Source organism: Megalopta genalis, unplaced genomic scaffold (assembly GCF_051020955.1).
Source record: "Megalopta genalis isolate 19385.01 unplaced genomic scaffold, iyMegGena1_principal scaffold0031, whole genome shotgun sequence".
Lineage (NCBI taxonomy): Eukaryota > Metazoa > Arthropoda > Insecta > Hymenoptera > Halictidae > Megalopta > Megalopta genalis.
This window is the reverse complement of record NW_027476100.1, coordinates 2,068,016-2,088,388: the sequence shown is the minus strand read 5'-3', so window position 1 is coordinate 2,088,388 and position 20,373 is coordinate 2,068,016. Positions and strand designations below refer to the sequence as shown.

Here is a 20,373-nt window from a genome sequence, read left to right as displayed (position 1 = left end):
TCGTTACGTTCTCCATTATCGATACCTCCGGCAATGTTTGAGGTATAATTTAAAATTAAAGAAAATTCATCGTATACTGAAGTTTGAACAATCATGTTGGTTACACCGTTACATAGATTTAAATACGAGGTTGCGCGCCAACGCAAACAATGACTTCTCGAAGAATCTGCTCAAACTGATGAATCATGTGAACGTAAAGTTGCTCTCGCGATGGAGCGGTCGACACGGTGCTGAGCGTTTAATAGCTCGACCAAATTTCCATAGCTGTACCGTATTCTCCGAGGATTTTGTCGCAGTTTAAATAAACCAGCTTTCTATTAAATTTTATAAACCTATTTACATAGGCATGTCAGTGTTGGACATATCAAAATTAAATTTGTATGATTTTCATTATGGCTACATGCTTCCAAATTTTCAAGAAAGATGCAGGATTTTGTTCGCGGACACGGACAGTTTAATTTATCAGATTATTTGCCACGACGCGTACGAGATGATAAAACGTGACATTCACCGATACGATACTTCCAATTATGACAGAAATAACGCGTATGGTTTTCCGATCGCGAACAATAAAGTATTAGGATTAATGAAGGATGAGAATGGAGGCAAAATCATGACAGAGTTTGTGGGTCTTCACTCGAAAATGTATGCGATTCGGGCACAGGACAAAGACGATGTAAAAAAGATTAAAGGAATTAAGAGTAACGTGACGATTAAAAATATAACTTTCGACGGCTATTTAGCATGCCTTCACGATCATCTAGAAAAATCAGTTTGCGTTAAATTGATAATGTCTATACAACATCAAGTGTATTCAGTATCGCAGAGTAAATTAGCATTGAGTCCATACGATGATAAGCGATACATTTTAAACAATTCGATCGAAACCCTTCCTTGGGGACATTATAAAATCGCGAAGGTGGGGAGTGAGAAAAAATAAAAGCGGTTATATAATTTCATCGATGTTCCGAATCCCATGTTGCGCGCGTGTTCACTTTTTATTTGTAAGCGGAAGGGGCGTATATGCTCCTTGTATTATCTTACGTGTAAGAAGGGGGGCGGTAGGGGAATTGTATATATAAGCTTTTGACATTGCATACAGCGAGTAGTGCGTTCTACAGATTACTTATTGCGCGGTTGTTCTTCAGTATTATAATATTCACAATGTCAAATCAAACCAATAATTTTCTACATAAAAATGGATCTCACAACGATTATAAAAATTATGGGTAAGTAAAAGAAAGTTTGAAGAAAATAAAAAGTTCCTTTTATGAAAAAAAGAAAAAAATACTGTATGTTATATATTTCTTTTTTTTATAGATACTCCATTTCGATGAAACGGACGTTTCAACAGTCGCAACCCCAGTCGCAGCAGATGCAGTTGCAGATACCGCGCAACGCACGAATCTTGGATAGAAGATACTCCATAGCCGGCAATTATTTCAAGTTCCTTGAAATTTGTGTACGCGTGGATGAAAATTTGCGCGTCGAGTTCGTCATCATTCGTCGTAGGATTTGCGAAACGAGCGATCTTAGCGCCTCGCGCATAGTACAAATTGCCGATCGAGCATATGGCATTGTCGTGTACATAATTTTTACATATCGAATAAAAAGTTGAAGTATCTGCCAATACTTTCTACTCGAGCGTACTCTGTCTTCCTCTTCTTCTTCCTCTTCCTCTTCTTCCTCTTCTTCCCCTTCTTCCTCTTCTTCCTCTTCTTCCTCTTCTTCCTCTTCTTCCTCTTCTTCTTCTTCTTCTTCTTCCTCTTCTTCTTCAACACCAACAACTGGAGTAAATCTTGCTGTTGCTCGATCTGTTGTATTTGCCAGCGAACGTCGTCGAGTCTGAACTCGGTATTATTAAATCTGTCCTCCCAATGTTCGTCCACGGATAACGTTTGATTGGTTTCGCAGCAATTCCAACGGATACTCATTTTATCGTTATACTCATTTGATAAATTTACCAACGGGCATTTCATTCGTTACTAACGTAATAAATATTCGAGTAATTTAATTTATAATCAATCCAGCTTCGCAAAGTTCTTCGATTATGGATGTTATTTCATTGTCGTGGTTGGTATGGCTAGCATTTTTCGATGCCATCAACAATTTCAAACGATCAACCAGAACATTGGTCCTATAACAGTTTTGTACTTGTAGCCCTTATTTCCCATTATCTGATTACCACGTCGGTGCGCATGCGTAGCGATGAGAATGTTTCTATAAATTTCCTTATCGTTCTCGGTGTACAGGTTCTCGTTGGGTATTCTTTTAAATATCAATGCGTAGAGACCTGGAGTTCCTCTGTACCTAATTTTATTAATAACAATATCATCGTTGATTTCCACGTCGAACGCAACGTTTCCAAGCATCAGTTTGTTATTAGGAAAATACACTCCGTACACATTGTCCTGACTTTTCGGCGGCCCGCTAAAAACATTTCTCAAGTATTCGCTCGCTATAGGTCCAAGATTACTGAACAGATGCTCGTGTTCGTCGCGGTGCTTTTCAGGATTTCTCAAAATATTTCGCACCGATGATTCCAACGATGTTGCAGCCGTTGGAGATGATTCGAAAACTCCCTCCTTCTCCTGATGCTTTGAAGCTGTTGGTTCGAGCACCATATTGCTGTCCGTATCGTCGACGTTGTTGTCGTCAACGTCAACATAATCGACGTCATCGCTGACACCGATGGGGGAATATACTTTATTCTTCTTCTTTTTCAAATGCATCCTTGGAGTTAATGCCGCTACATCGTGTTTCCTCTTTTTCTTAATCAATTTTCTCTCCACTTTCTTCACAGAGAACAGCGGCTACTGTGTTTGCAAATCCAACGATCGATCCGCGATTGGTGTATTATCTTTCGCTTTCGTAGCTGTATTTTGAACCAGCTGTTTCAACGGTTCCACGATCGGACGTAAATTCGTCTCAATGTTGGACTGTACATCCATTTTTCCAACTTTCAAGGCTAAACTCTTTTTACGTATGACGTCACTAGTCTTAGCTATTTCCTTAACGATGGCAGCTCGCAGGTTTTCCTTTGACGGGTGCATATCAAGTGGGAGCACGATATGACACCGAAACCTCTTACCGTCCAAATGAGTCAGATCACAGCACGTCGAATTCGTTAAATCCGCGTCTGTAACGTCCTCGTTTCACAGGGCTGTCTTTGTCGATTACAAGGAATTCATACTTGTTTCGCCAACACCTTGAACAAATTGCGTTGAAACTTTCGAACGACATATCAGTATTCACATGATCCTGATGAACGTGTCGCAGATTCGTGACATCTTGATTGAATAGAAGCACTAGATTCCCATTGTCGCGAATCAAATGTTTGGGTATTCTCGCGTACCATTGCGACAGATAGAAACAAACGACGTGCGAATGCCTGCCCGTCGCGAAATATTCTCTCATGGCATCCTGTTCATCGCAAGCAACGTCGTCAAAGATAAATATTGAATTCGACCGAGCATCTGCCGGGTGAATCATGTCCACGTTGTCCGAGTATGCAAAATAACCTACGTCCTCCTCCCCCACGCACGAGGGCAAGTTGCTCAAGTATTGATACATTGGTTGACGCAGCGATTTCGAATACACATATACGTTTGCGAATCGCAGCCAATTCGAACTCTCCAACAGACTAATCATAACGTTCGTTTTACCACATCCTGACGGGCCGCTTATCACACACCGTATAGTAGTCGGTAGCAATGATCCGTGTTTCCGAATTATCTCATCGTGGTCGTCGAACGTGCGGCAGGTCGGAACCCGGATATTCAAGGACTGTCGTACGAAACTATAGATATCAGTCTCCCAGTATTCCAATGATAGAGCGCATCTCTATGTAAACTGGCGTACGTACATTTTTTTCTTTTTTCATAATCAACAGAAAAATAAAACAAACCTACGCATAACAGCTCCATATACCATTTACAGACTGGTAAAAACTGCTCTGTATACCGTTACAGATTGGTAACAACAGCTCTGTATACCGTTAAGGACTGGTAAAAACAGTTCCATATACCGTTACGGACTGGTTAAAACAGCTCTGATGAGACTAGGTATGGGTCTGAAGAAGAAGAAGAAGGAGGATGACCGACGAACGGTCAAAGGAAAGAGAAAAAAGGTAGAAACAGTATCGAAAGAATTCTACCGATCGCCAAACGAGGCGGCTTTCTACCGCTGTTGTTACCCGCTTTGGGAGCTTTGGGAGCGTTGACAGGTGGCGCTGCTGGGGTGATCAAAACGATAAACGATGCGAAAGCTGCGAAGAAACAATTGGAAGAAGCGCGACGACACAATCGCGCTATGGAGGGCCGTGGATTGTATCACACCGTACAAACGTGGAAAAGGAATGAAGAAAAGAAAAGAAAAGACAAAAGAAAGGAAAAAGATAACTCGGCGACGGACGTTGAATTGAAAATTACCGCATTTTCGCGGAGTTTTCATGCGCGATGAATTGCCGAAACAAGTATGGGTAAACGAACGAGGAATAGTGAATCTGGATAGCGGTCATGGTTCAGCAACGCACTGGGTCCCGTATATAAAGCATAGTTCGCAAGTCAGTTACTTCGATAGTTTTGGAGATCTTCGACCACCGATCGAATTGATTCGTTATTTCGGACCGAACGCGGCGATCTCGTACAATCACAAGATTTACCAAAGTTACGACGAAAGCGTGTGCGGACAATTGTGTGCGAAATTTCTGCGAGGAACTCTGATATAGTTCGTCGCAAGGATGTCATACACGTTCACGTTATCGGGAAGAAGTAGCGTATTATCGTCCAAGTAATTCCCGCCTATATATTATATTTCAACAATACTGATTACGAACTGGGCCTGCTCGATTTGCAAACTTATTACACGATACCATATATCAGTTCAAATATCGGAAACAATAAATTTTATTTCGGTGACGAGGGTGAGGAGATAATCATCCCGGACGGTTCGCACGAACTGGAGGTGATCAACGCTTACTTGAGGCGTGAGTTAAGCGCGCGGTATCCTTCTCCAATCAAAGAGAACAACGATGTAAAATATCCACTAATCCTACGAGCGAACAACAACACTATGAAAAGTGAAATTAAAAGTGCATATAAGATAGATTTTGCGAAACCTGACACCGTGGGTCCTATCCTAGGATTCTCTAGGAATCGCATTCTATCACCGAACTCGTGGTATGTATCGGACACTTCCGTAAATATCATTAACACGAATAATATTCGAATAGAATGCAACGTAACTACCGGTTCGTACGATAACGGGATACTGTTTCACATGATATACGAATTCGCGCCCAACGTGTCGCCGGGGTATAAAATATCGGAAACGCCAGCACGAGTCAATTACCTTCCAATCGTTACACGATCAATGGATGATTTAACGATTCGTATCGTGGACCAGTCTGTACAATTGACTGATTTTCGAAACGAAGAAATCGCGGTACGGATGCACGTTCGTCGAACCGTCTCATAACCTTGGCATAACCGTTATGTTAATTCATATTAATAATACGATATCGAATACGTCGAACATAAAAAACGGTGCACCGTTTCGAAATAACAACAACAACAGTAAGGAGAAGAAGACAAGAAAACTAACCGCGCGAAAAGTGGAATATGAACGATCTTTGGAATTCATCGTTCACAAGTAATCGAACTCGCTTCACCACCATGTCCGACGACATTTTGAACATCTCCGAGGCACCAACCTTCGATGATCGAATAACTAAGATCGACCTGCACACCTACAATCCGTGCGTCAACACAACGTTTGGAAATAGCGATGAGATAAGAATACCCATTCAACATCAAGACTGGTACACTCTTCCGTGTAAAAGCTTCCTATTCGTGGAAGGAAGACTCAGCCTACCATGAGGATCGACCAACGACATGGTGGCTCTAGACAACAATGCGGTAGCGTTTATGTTCGACGAGATACGTTACGAGTGGAAATCGATCGGTCCAGAAATCCCGATACAACGACGACCTTGAATAATTACGTCAGTCTGAACATTACGAAGAGCATCGCGCTGTGCAACGCGGGATGGATGTACAGAAACGACGATCAACGGAGGGAAACTCTCACCGCAACGCTTACGAATTTGCTAAATTTCAACTTTTGCGTGCCTATGAACACATTGCCAGGCTTCTGCGAAGATTACAAACGCGTTGTAATAAATGCTCGACACGGATTGATTTTGATTCGCGCGCGCAACGACGCTAACGCGTTACGAAGCTGGTCCGACAATGCGAAACCTGTCCTGGATTTGTATAAAATTCAATGGAGAATGCCGCACGTCGCTTTGGATGAAATACACAAGTTGTCGATACTGCGTATTCTTGAGAGCGATAGATCGATCAGCATGAGTTTCCGTTCGTGGTAACTGTACAAATATCCGATGCTGCAAACAACCACGAAGCACACGTGGGCGATAAAAACAGCTCCGCAAATGAAAAAACCGCGATACGTGAAATTCGCGTTACAAACCAAAAAGAAAAACGATTTAAAGAGAAACTCGACCCAATTCGATTCGTGCTTATCATCCAATATTAGACTTTACCTGAACTCGGAAATGTGTCCCTATTTTCGATTGATGCGTATGCTTTTACACAGCAAATTTACAAATTAAAAAATATTTTAAACTTTGTATTACATTTTTTTTATTCATCGTTGACGCCACCATCCTCGTTGTCGTCGTCATCGTTGATAGACACAACGGACATTGCGCGCTAAACATATATTATAATCAAGCGTTTTTTAAAATAAATTTTTAATTTCATTAATTTTCAAACTCACAATTATTGCATACGCCTCTGTCTTCTCCCCCATCGTATGGTAAAATATGCCACACTCGTCCACGCTTCTTGGCGGTATCGACGTCGTTCGAGGATCGTACGAACAATTCCTGGACCAAAAGCGATGCTCCAACATGGGTTTGTCCCCGGCTTCCCACCAATAGAGTTCTATGCCGCACACGAAGCATTCCACGAAATCATCCTCCCTTAGATAATAAAATCCAGCGATCGCGAGCTGCTCCGGCTTAATAAACGGGACCGGCCAATTTTCAAAGCTGCAAAGCCTGCCCTCTTCGCACCGATAATCCATACGTTTCAACGTTCTCTCTCTCTCTCTCTCTCTCTCTCTCTCTCTCTCTCTACAAAAAGGCGCGATAGAAATAAAAAATAATTGTAACTAAAAAAAAAAGAAAAAAAATGTGTTACCTTTCGATTTCATTAGCCACATCCAAAATACACAAACTTCGCTCAAACAACAATGATATTGAATCTTCTCTTTCGAAGTTCGCGTCCAGCAATGAAGCCTGCATGGTACGTGGTATTCTTGATACATCGGTTCCGCGATCAATGAATTGAATTTCGGACAGCCGAGATATTCCAAATTGAAACTGCGAACTCCTATTTTATTTTAAATATCCTTTTCAATATGCCCCCCTTTGTACGCGACGACGGGATCCTTGTAGTCTCGAACGAAATTTTTTATAATAGTGTCAATGTCCTCTTGTAGATAATTCTTTTTTCACTGTAAATTTTTAAATGGAATCCCGTGCACGAAATTCGAGACATGCCATGCAGACTTCCGATCGCTTCTGGATAAATCCATGTAGCGAACGCGCAATTCGAATTCAAATAATTCATATTCAGCGGTATAAGCATTTACGATGGCTAATTCTTTACAATTAAATTTGTTGGCTACGAAGAAACCGTCCATATCGCCAATAAAATCTATTGCGGGCATCTTAAACGTAAACTTACTTTTTGCAAAATATATGTCTATAGCAACACGCACCTCTCCACTGTACGACAACGATTTAATTTGTTCCGAGTTATGCTTCATCTATTTATTAACATTTATGCACGCGCACTTCACTCTCCACAACGTCGTAAAAATGCAAGCGCTCCCTCTCTAATCTACCCATCTCTCTCTCGCTCTCTCACTCTAAAACATTTCCTACAATGTAAAAATACAAGTGCGATAAAATAACGCCACATGATTAAATTCAATAAGACAAGAAGACTGCTTAGAAATCGTCTCCAGACTCGTTACAAATGCGATGCATTCGTCGTGTGCGACGGAAACCGTTGCGACGCATCTATTCTCATAGCGGACTAAGCGGAAGAGAGAGAGAGAGAGAGAGAAACCGTATTGATGCGTCTATCCCCCATTCTCACTCCAAAAACCGCGCAATGTATATTATTTTTCTAACGTTGACGTAGGCTATAGGTTCTGCAATCTCGGTCTTGCAACTTCCTCTTCTGTCCAACCTTTTGTCCCAACACAAATCATCATATTTGGAAATCTTTTTGATTAATTTCTTAAGCTTATCATGCAAAAACTTCATTGTTACAGCAATCAGGTTTGTTTCGTTCTTCTCTTTGAGCATTTGGTAGACTTTCAGTTCCAAACCTACTTCAAAGAGGTTAAAAAGAATTTCAAAGAAATTTCTCAGTGTTCTTTCTCTCTCGCCGTTGGAATAATCTTTATCATCTCTTTTAGTATGTAGTTCTGCTTCAGATAATATTTGTCTGTGGTAAGCTCCTCTAATCATCGAAAGAGAGAGCAACAGAGGCAGAATAATACAAATAGTTAAAACCTTTCTAAATCTTGATCTAGAAACAGTTCTCACGATAGTTGTTTTGATTTAAACAAAAGTAACCATATTCTTAATTTAATGATAAAATATATGAAAGTATATGCTAATTAAAGTGATATTATTCGACATAAAATAATGTCTTTAATTATAATCTTTAATCATTTTTGCTGCTGGTTAATATAGTAGATTTGGTATGTTTGGATTAAATGAATTACCAGATCTATCATCTGATGCTGCTGCTCTAAAATGATTTGTTATTAGAGAAACTATTTTCATTTTTAGTTAGATAAAAAATGTAAAGGATAAACAGAAAAGAGAGAAGCTTAATCAACCTTTGGAAACATTAAAAAAGATATTGCCTGAAGACTTTAGATAGGAGCTGCTGTGGGTAAAGTAGATTGTTTTCTTTTTCTTTGTTTTTGAGGATCTGATTACAGGTAGTAGAGGATTCAGTATAAAGTCTTTACAGGAAAGTTGCAAGCAATATGCGCAACAAGTTAATCAGTCAAAGAAAGGCTCATGTTTGGGTAATGCTTTAAAAGGAGAATATGAAAACTTCGTGAATATATTCCACACATTGAATTTACTGCAGAAGACATTGAAAATATGGGTTCCGGTCCAGAAATAAGAAATCTAAAGTTGAAAAATGTTCTGTGCGGAAGTCCTGAAATTGAAGGAAAAATGATTTATGAAAAGTATGGCGCAAATATTAGGTAAGGTAGATCCAGGTGGTAATATTATTTATATGATGAATTACAGGAATCATTTTGTACCACTTTTTAGTAATATTGAAAAAGATATAAAGAGAAGCACGAAAGTTTCTAGAGAGGAAGCTCGTGGTAATGTGATAGATTCATACTCGAACAATATTTCCCAATCTTATATTTCTATGCAACTATGAGATATTAAAAATAACTCACACAAACAAAGTGGTCATTCAAGGAGTACAAGTAAGGAAAATCGTGAAATTGGTGCAAGCTCAAGAAAACATAAACATACTGTTACGGACAAAGATAGTAAGGTACCAAAAAGGGGACACATTGATATAAATGATACTAGCAATGAGCATTCGGAATTTCTTAATGATTTACAAGATGGATCTAGACGAGATGGGCTGAGTAATGCTTATCAACGTATTCCTCATCAATTGATTGGACTTATGTATCAATTAGACTTGTCGATTCTTTGCTTACTAAGGAAGTCCATATATAAACATAAATATCCTTCATTATCATTAGCGTTTGAAGAGTCTGATATTGATAAGTTGAGTAACATTGTTCTTTGCTACGAGAAGAAGTCTATTCATCTACAAATTGAAAATGTAGACAAATATTATACAGATAATAACATTAGTTATGCTAGATTATTTACTAAAGAAAATCGAAGTTTTTCCATTAATAATTACCTTAATAGTTTTGTTAAACATCTAATCTCTAAGACAGATGATTTATCAAATGATATAGAATACATTTTTATCTATACTAATCCAGGCTTGAATCTTACGAAAGGAAAAAGATTAAAAAGGGGAAGATTTAAAAACTTTTATCCTTTTAAAATTGATAGCATGGAAGAATGTGATATCATATTAAGAAACTTTTTGTTTACAAATGATAATATACAAGGGCGTGGTTTTTATCAATTTGCGCGAGATAAAATAATAAGAAAAGGACTTTTAAAGAAATTAGAATTTTCGTCTGCTATGCAGACAGTAATACGAGATAGAAAATATTCCCAGAAAGAAATAAAAGAAGCATTTTTGGATAAATTAGTATTTGCAGTTAATCAACATAATAGAGAAGAATTGAACAGCATTATCAAAAGTGAAATGGAACAAAATAGTAAAGTTCACGATGGTTATGTAGCATTACAAAAAATTGTATTACGTGATTTAATAACTTCAGAAAAAGATGGAAAACTTGGAAGTTATATATTTGAAATTACATATGGATCCAATTTATTAATGTCCTTCTTACACAATATGTTCTTGCGTAAAAACATGTTTTTCATCAATTTTGAGGGAAAAAACTATGGCATATCTATTGACGTCACTATCAATTATAAAGATAGCATTACTTGTATAAAGCCTCACAAAACAAATAATAGTATTGGTTATTATCAGTTATTTCCTCCTAAACGACAGGAGAAAAAGAATACATTTTCTGTGAATAAGTGCTTCACTCTTTTCATTGAAATATTAGAAAAGGATGAAAATATAAAATATTTAGTTATCTATACTAATGCAGATCTAAATCTAAAGAAAAAAAATTTAAATATAAACGATCTAAAAATTTTTATCCTTTACAATTTAATAACATAAATATCTAAAAAAAAGGATATAAGATTTTGAAAGACTGTTTTTGTATAAATGAGAATGCTCTTTATCAATTTTCGCAAGAAAAATTTGTTATATCTGCCACCTTTTTGGCAGAAAGAAAAAGAAGAAGGAAGACTTTCTTTGTTTGTTTTTTTTTGTTTAACGTGGGGGAAATCTGCTGGTCAGACACCCCCGTCCCGCCCGAAGGGCGGGGCGGGTGTAGTGCGGGGTTCGACCCGCTAAAACCCCCACGGCGGCCTAGGGCGCTGGCGAGTAGCGGGGGAGCCACGGGAACTCTCAAAGAACACAACCGCGGCTCCCCCTCGCCTGGCCGGCCACCAGGATGGAATGGCGGTGGCCGGCCGCGTCCCGGGGGGGAGATTTATACTCCCCCCATGAATCATCTTGCTTCGGCGGTGGGGGGGACCGCACCCCACACCGCCTCGTCACTCCCACTATGGGGAGGACAGCTTCAGTTGGGGGGCTGGGTGGCGGGCGGCGGGCAATTAAACCAGTAATCTGGTACACCCGCCGCCCGCCTATTCTCATCTGCTCGGGGAGGGGGGCTCTAGGCGTGGGCGCACACGCCGCACCCCCCGCTCACGGCGACCCCGCTCGGCAGCCTCCTTCTGCAGCATCACCTCTTCGCAGAAGGCGATGGCTGCCGCCCATTTTCTCGGGCTCTCCAGCATGGCCCCAACTAAGCTGGAGAGAGCGAGGTCGCGACCAACTTCCCGTCTTAGGACTCGGCGCAGCACTGAAAAGGCGGGGCATACTTCCAGTGTATGTTGCGCCGAGTCCTCCTCCGCGCCACAGTGGTGGCACACCGTCGTCGCTTCCCGACCGATGCGACACAGGTAGACACCGAAGCAGCCATGCCCGGTGAATACCTGCGTCGCACGGTAGGTGAGCCTGCCAAACCGCCTCTCCCGCCACGAGGTGAAGTGCGGCAGGAGAGCCCCAGGGACGCGCTCGCCGGCATTGCTCGCCAGAGCAAGCGCCGCCACGGTAGACGTGGTGCGGAAACCCCGTATGAGGCGAAGGGCCATTTGCCTCTGAAGCCGGCGCAACAACAAAGTGATGCGCCGGCTTGCCCTCGCGGACGGCGCCCAGATCGGGGCGCCGTACAAGGCCATGGACCGCACCACGCCTAGGTATAGGCGACGCACCATGTTATCCGGTCCCCCGAGATTGGGCAACAGGCGGCCGAGCGAGGCCGCCGCCCTCTCAACCCGGGGGACGAGGCGGCCGAAATGCGCCCCGAATCTTCAGTGGCTGTCGAGGATCAGTCCGAGATACTTGATCTCGGACTTCACCTCGACGCAGGCTCCTCCAACCCAGATCCACGATCCGGCCGGTGGCCGCGACCGAGGCCGTCCAAACCAGACGGCCTCGGCCTTCTCCGGGGCCATCTTCAGCCCCAGATCGTGAATCTTCGCGACGACGGCTGCCACCGCAACCTCCGCTCGTCGGATGGTCCTCTCGAAGGTGTCCCCGACGGTGACCACCAACGTGTCGTCCGCATAGCAGACAAGGGTGGCACCGCCGGGCAGGGAGGCCTTCTCCAGGACTGCGTTATATCCCAGGTCCCACAGGAGTGGTCCTAACACGGACCCCTGTGGGACCCCGCAGTCCACTACCCTCCGTATCGTCCCGTACCGGCTCGGGTATTCCACCCACCTGTCCCGCAGGTAGGCCCCGATCACCCGCCTCAGATAGGGAGGCACCTGGTGTTCAACCAGGGCCTCCCTAATGGCGGACCAGGGCAGGGTGTTAAACGCATTGACGATGTCGATCGACACCGCCAAGCACACCCCGCCCCGTGCCACGGCATTGTCCGAGAGGGACTTTAGACGGTCGATTGCGTCGACCGTCGATCGCCCCTCCCGGAAGCCGAACTGGCAGTCCGCCAGATCGGGGCCGACGCGGGACAGGTGCCTGGCGAGGCGGGCAGCAATGATCTTCTCAAAGATCTTGCCCACCTCGTCCAGGAGGCAAATGGGCCGGTACGCGGAGGGAGAATCCGCAGTCCTCCCATCCTTCCTTAAGAGGACCATCCGACTTCTCCTCCAGAGGTCCGGGAACACCCCGGACCTCAGGGGCCCGGAGAAGAGGCTTCTGAGCCTCCCGCCCAGGACGCTCATGGCAAGCAACCAGACCCGGCCGGGGATACCGTCCGGACCCGGGGCAGTATTCTTGCCCCGAAGCCATTTGACTACCCCGGCCATTTCCTCCGGCGCGACCTCCAGATCCGGGGACCACTCATGTCCCTCTAGCTGAGGGACGGGCCGGGACGCCTCCCCGCTGACGGGGAATAGCGCGTCCACGACCCGTCCGAGCATCCCCGGATCCAGGCTTTCCGTCAGAGGGGGCGCCCAGGGACGTAAACGTCCCATCGCCATTTTGTATGGGCGCCCCCACGGATCTCGGTTCAGAGACCCAAGGAAGACTTTCTGGCGAGAGTGGAAAGGAAATAAAAGAGAAATCTTTTTAGATAGACTAATATTTGCAGTTAATCAGTGTGACAAGGAAGAATTGAACAGTGTTATTAGAAATAAGATAGATGAGGGTAATGTTCCGTATAATTACGAAGAATTACATGAAATAGCGTTACGTTGGTTAGAATTTCATGAATTTGGCCCTATTACTAAGAGAATAATGGAAAAACTTTTGGGAGATATAAAAAATAATAGGTCTAGTTATCAGGAATCTGTAGAAAATATTGATGAAGAAATCAAATTTGCTAAAAGTGTAGTTGGCAGAGAAGGAATATCTGCATTTTATCAATTTTTAAGTTTCTTAATTAAGGGAGAAGGAAAAATATGTCTGGAGCTACTAAAGAAGAAAAGAATAAATTTAGCTACTATGTCGAGTATTTTGCATGTGACAGGAGCTAACGCTGCAAAAGCCTTTAAAGACCTATATAACCTATGGTTTGATGAAGAAGGAAGTAAAACACAATATCTAAAAACTCTAGACAAAGAAGAGGTAAATCAAAGTAATATTTCTAGTATTTTAAGTAGAGCAGGAGCTAACGCTGCAAAAGCCTTTAAAGACTTACATACTTGCTTTGATAAGGCAGGAAATAAAAGAGATTATTTAAATAATCTTATAAAAAATAACTCGCCGAATGTGATACTTAATATACTATATAAAAAAGTAAAAAAAAAGTTAAAAAGCTCCTTTGCTTTCTTAGTTGAGCAGAATATAGGTGTAGAAGATAAAATAACCAATCTAAGCCATTTATCTGATTAGCATATCTAGTAAAAATGGGCCAAAAACAAGATTGGGATTGTTCACAACAGAATGATCCTAAGAGAAAAACCCGGAAGTGTACTAGTAATCAGAGTAAGAGCAAAGGAGGTAGTAAAAATAGCAACAAGTTCTGGGATCTTCTAGATAAAAGAGAAGTTAGTGTGACAGCTAGAGAATATCTCGATTGCCTGAGAAATAGCGAGAACATAGAAGAAGTGGTACAAATAACCAATGTAATTCCTTTTATAGTTCTAAAACGTGACATTGAAGAAGCACAGCAAACATGCAGGCCGTGGCAATCTTTGCCAAAACAATTGGTTAAAGGAGCAATTAATTTTATAATCCACGAGCTCGCTCTTGATTATTCTGCTTGTGAAAACACCTGAAATTCACAGTGGAAACAGTTATTTCTTCCTTGAGCTGCACAAGAAATGCACAAATAATTATTGGAGCGCTGTCAGCGCCTTTTTGACCTTATAAAAACATAAAGTTAATTGTTGTCAATGAAGAGCATGATTCATCTTTTAAATAAGAACAGGAAATTATATATAATTATATATAATTTTATCAACTTCTCCACTGTTTGAAAGGATCCATCATGTTAAAAACGGGAATTGCAATCACGTGAAGTTAACTAAGCGATTTGATGATGCAAATGGAACAGGCTATTAACGATACCTACAAGGAAGGGCTTTCTCCCACAATAATATGTTAATTTTGTTATATAGGAGAGGATAATTTATTTTTGTTAATTTTTTAAAGATTATATGAGTTTGTTATTTTCGATTACAGATTAATTTAATTATGTTGTTTAGACCTCGAAATCTCACCGAAATATTTGTTTATAATAATAGATTTTAATTGTTAATTCGTCCACCGATAGGTTAAGATAGAGTTTGGATAAAGTTTATATATTGAGAAAAATAACGCTTTTTTTCCACCTTCACCGACGCGAACCCCAGTGTTACATTTTTCTAAACTGCAGAGGAAAGACGCAACTAGCAAGCAATTCGTAAAATTGTAGAATGAAATTCGGCAGGAAGCGAACAGCTCGCTTTGCCAGTCCAGTTCTCTATAAGCGCATTTCACAATCGCGTACCTTTCACAATCGAATTTAGAAATTTTCAGTTTTGTTAATAAATAAACATCATCGCCTTCTTGAAACTAGTAAGTATTTACATGTTTGTCATAATATTCTTTACTTTTTCTTTTTGCTTTATTAGAATTTTCTGCTGCAATAATCTGACTAGTAGTTAATTTAGTTAATAAATTGTCTAAATAATCAATGAAAGTTTCCGGTACTTTCTGTTTAACAAATTCCGGTGGAATTATTGCCTTACTTCCAAAAATAAGCTTGTGTGATGAAAAACCTGTAGTTTCATGATTTGAGGTATTATAAGAGAAAATGTATCTATATTCGTCCCAATCCTCTGTTGGACAAAAATGATTAAGATAAGTAATGAAAGTTCTATGACCTTGCTCTAAAGAATCGAAAGATTAAGGATGAAACGTAGTTGATGCGATTTTCTGAATTTTAAAACTTTTACAAAATTGTTACATTATTTTACTTGTGAAATTAGAAGTTTGGACAGCCAAATCAATGTATGAATTCTTGAACAAAAGTAACTGCTACTGTAATACTTCTTATATCAAATAATTTCTATTTTTCTTTTTAGTTAGAGGTAAAGAACCAACTATATCTATTTGTACCTTATCAAAAGCCTTTTTAGGAGCATCTGTGATACACATGGGTTATCTTTTTCTCGCAGAGACTACCTGATTTCTCTAACAAATGGGACATGTATGCATGAACTGTACAGTATCCTTCCTCATACCTGGTCAATGGTACTTTTCTCATAAACGTTTGTAAGTTTTCCTTATGCCTTGATGGCCTCCTATTATTGATTCGTAACATTTTTTAAGAATTTTATTTCTATTAGATTCAAATGAAATAATTATTTCATTTTCGCAAATTATTATTTTGTATACAAGATCATTGAATATTTCATTTAAAATATCTTTTAGCTGAGACTAGTCAATTGGCTCCAGATTATTGATATAAATGATTTTATACCTAATGAAGTCAAAAGATGTTTTAAAGCCAAAAATGATTTTACTATTTCAATTTCTTTATTTTCACTTGAAATTTTGTTGACTACTGGATGGAAAATATAATATTTATCTTGATAAGTAGCTAATGTTTTTCCTACATTAAATTGTACCCTTTTAAATTCTCTATATTAAATTTACCTTGAGAAATTAAATTTTCATTAATTTGTGATATTGATTTGAGATTTGAACTTATAAAATTAACAACATTATTTTTCTGTATAAATCATTGAACTTAAATCATTTATTGCCAAAACTGCCTTGATATTTTCTCTTACTATTATTGGTAAGATTGATTTATTTTCACTATTTCCGCTATTATTCCCCATTGCCAGATCGTTATGATGCTGGACATAGTCCACAGGTCGGATCCAATGGCAAGCTCCTTTTTCAATTTCATTATAATTTTCTGCCACAACATCTTGCCTGATGCAGGGCATTTCAGTCAACAAGTCGGACAATGGTGAACACATTTTATTAATTTCATTATCATTCCCCGCCACAATGTCTCGCCTGATGCAGGGCATTTCAACCGACAGGTCAGACAATGGTGAACACACTTTATCAATTTCATTATCATTCCCCACCACTACGACACGCCTGATGCAAGACATTTCAGCCGACATTGAATTATATTATTTTCTAATAAAGTTTTCATTTGACCTTTAATTTCGTCTTTATGAATTTGAAGAAAACGATATTGTTTCGTGTTAATTGATATTTCATTAGTAGTTTGGATTTTGTGTCGGTAAATAAAATTGATGAGGAAATTCGTTTATAATTTTAAGTATACATCCTTTTTCTAAGTCGTTTAAATGTTCTAACTTAAAATTTTTAACCAATTCAATTAATCTATTTATTTTATCTTTCAATTTATTTATTTTAAGATCTGCTCGAGCTGAGCGTGAAGAATCTGGTTTAATTTCAAATTCCTCCAACTCGATGACTGTACCCTTACTCTGTCGGCAATGGTGTTTAGCGAAGGTTTTAATATAACCAGTCTTTTGTCTTGTTAATACTTCCCCAACATATGCTCCATTGCTTGTATCCAATCTATTCATATAACCTTCTGAATGCTATTTTTTATTGGAAGAGAAACTAGGATTTTAGTGCGAGGTGATAATTCTAACGTAATAGTGGAACAATGAGGATATTGTTTTTCATTAATTAAAAATCTATTTGGTAAGTTCTTTTAAATTTTAAAATAATTTCTTGATTTTCTAAAAACGGCATACCAAGTATTCCAGCTGTTTTAATGAGAAGCGAATCATCTACTACTTGCAATTTAACGTCAACATTTTTAATGGAAATTATCAATTCCCCATTTGTAATGACTACTCCTGTTAAGTAATAGATGACTTCAAAATTTATCTCTATTTCTTTACTAAAATAACCTCTTTTTATTAGATTTACTTGAGAACCAGTATTAACTAAGAAACAACATGAGTTTTTATTAAAGATTTCGTGTTGAACTGAAATGATTAGTAAAGAAGAAAGATCATTCAAGCTAATTTGGTAATTATACCTGAGGATTTGGCGCTTGTAATTTGAGGACGACTTTGTACTGTGCACTTGTACGAAGTCTTGTGCGAGTTTAAATCTTTGTTTTTGAGAATGAGAACTGTTGAAGATATTTTCTGACCTCCTTTTATCAATTTTTGCAAAAATTACAATGGATATTGAGAAGATTATTTGATAATTTAGTACCAAACAATCTATCCCGATTACATTGAAATTCTGGGCAATCTCTACGGCCCCATTTATAACACCGCCTGTTCTAACCGTACTCCTAACTCTATTGCTTCTTCTAAATTATCTATTTCCTCTTTTGAAATTAACATACTTATATGAACATCTCTTAAGCATCTATGAAATCTAATTATTACTGTTCATTTTAATAAGATTATTACTCCTGGTAATTCTTTACAATGGTATTTTTCTTTAGCTGCACCTAAACCCTTATTTAACATTTCATATAACCATTGACCATAGATTTCCATACTTTCTTTATCTGTTTGTGTAACTATCATTAATACATTATATATGTGATGGAAATCATATGCTCTTGCTAAAAATCCAAATTATTTGGTTCTTGTCTATTTTCTATTAATTATATTGCATATCCTTCTATTTTATTCTTTATTAAAGCTAATAAATTTTCTATCTAGCGATCTAACAAGCCTACATTGTTTAATAAACTTAAATAAAGAACTTGATTTTCCTCGAAATCTCGGCACCAATTCAGTGGCTAATTTTAATGATAGATATGCATTTTCAGGCTCAGTGAATGATAAATTACTATTTGGAAGAGAAACTGTAGAAGATGTGAGTGGAAGATTCGACAAAGAAGATGAAATTTCAACAGATGAAGATTTTGATACAGACAAATCTCCATCTATATGAATTGGTTGCAACTCCTTATTTACAGAAGACTGCTGTGATGAACAATCCTCAGATGAGCTTATTTCGAATGTAGTTGTTATGTCTTCTACTTCAAAATCTTTGCTACTAGTCAGGTTCAGCTTACGTTTTCATTTTAGTTTCTTTAACAAATCAGCACGCCACATTTTAAAGCTTTATATACCCTCAACGAAATAACTCAAATTCCTAACTCAACTCAACATTAATTCAATTAAATAACTAGGCGAATGATACTATTAACAATTATGTAATAGTGATAGAAAATGTCTCAATGATGATGATGATGACCTCAGAAATGCCTCGATGATGGTGATGACCTCAGGAATGCCTTGATGATGATGACTTCAGAAATGCCTCGATGATGATGATGACTTCAGAAATGCCTCGATGATGATGATGACTTCGGAAATGCCTCGATGATGATAGTGCCCTCCACAACGCCTCATTGACGAAATCTTTGCACTTGTGATTTCAGGAGGAACGGTAAAATTGACTTTACTATGGTGTCGCTGAAACCACCTTGCTTCGGTATTCATCGGTATTCATATTATTAGTTTTATAATAATCAAAATAAAGTAGTCACATGAAATTATTTTAATTTTAAATGCATTCATATAATGACATACAATTTATTAATTGTTTTTGGTCCTAAATAGTTATAAATTAATGTCAAAGTTTAAAAAAGTACCAATGTGCGTAGTTTCTCCGCAATATAAACTAAAAATCATTAGCTACGAATATAACTTACGGGTTTTTGATAATTTCAGCAATTGTAATATACTTAATAAATGATACAACTCTCTCAAATTCTCTAAAACTCTGAGTTTGAGAATTTTTTGTAGGTAATTACTACATTACATACATGGATATGAGGATAATATGAGGATATGAATGCAAGTTTCAGCTTTCTCTTTAATACACAAAAAATGAATGTCCTATTATAACACTGTCCGACACGATTTTTGGGTTCCTATAGCCACTATGAAATTCTTGTAGAGCTTCACTCCCTAATCAAGAATTCGAAAACCGAATTGCTCCATCACCCTCAGTTTTTTAAATAAACGAACTTTTGTAAAAACCCAAAATTTTCGGCAAAAATGAGGTATTGCATGAAAAGTACAAACATTAGAAAGTTCTAATTGGTGTTAAAAGATAGAGGAGATTTATTAATTGTTTTTGGTCCTAAATAGCAATAAATTAATGTCAAGGTTTAAAAAAGTGTCGACGTGAGCAGTTTCTGCGCAATATTTTTGTATTTTTATGAAAAGTTTTTTGTTGAGCACGAAAACTCTACCCAGGATCGTATTCTGTAAACATTTCTGAAGAAGAAACGGCCCAATAGAAGCGTCAGGACGATGTATATTTTGAGTAGGTCAAGAAAATGTTCGTCAGCAACATGTACACGACGTTTTGCCGCCATGAGCTTCGCTGCTCGTTTCTCTCTGTCCGACAGGGCCGAAGCTATGGGTAATCAACACCGATAGAGGGATCCAGTGGAGCACCAACTTAGCGTGTGGAGCGTGCCATTTTTTTTTAGTACCTCAATGTGCTGTCTTCTTTGACATATTTTTATGGATAATAATCACCAATACAAATATAATTTTTATATAAAACTTGTAAGTGATGAAGTTTACTCAATATATCATATGAAAAATATGAC

General features: G+C 39.0%; 1 long non-coding RNA gene across 2 annotated transcripts; it reads left to right on the top strand.

Annotated features, from left to right (window-relative positions):
• Positions 1 to 17,346: 17,346 nt before the first annotated feature.
• On the top strand, positions 17,347 to 18,997 carry LOC143261037 (uncharacterized). 2 transcript variants are annotated; one of them, XR_013035277.1, is made up of 3 exons: positions 17,347 to 17,408; positions 17,700 to 17,807; positions 18,571 to 18,997. It is a non-coding gene; the product is annotated as an uncharacterized LOC143261037 (long non-coding RNA). The 2 variants fall into 2 exon arrangements; XR_013035278.1 differs by lacking the exon at positions 17,347 to 17,408 and adding an exon at positions 17,482 to 17,619.
• The last annotated feature ends 1,376 nt before the right edge of the window (positions 18,998 to 20,373 follow it).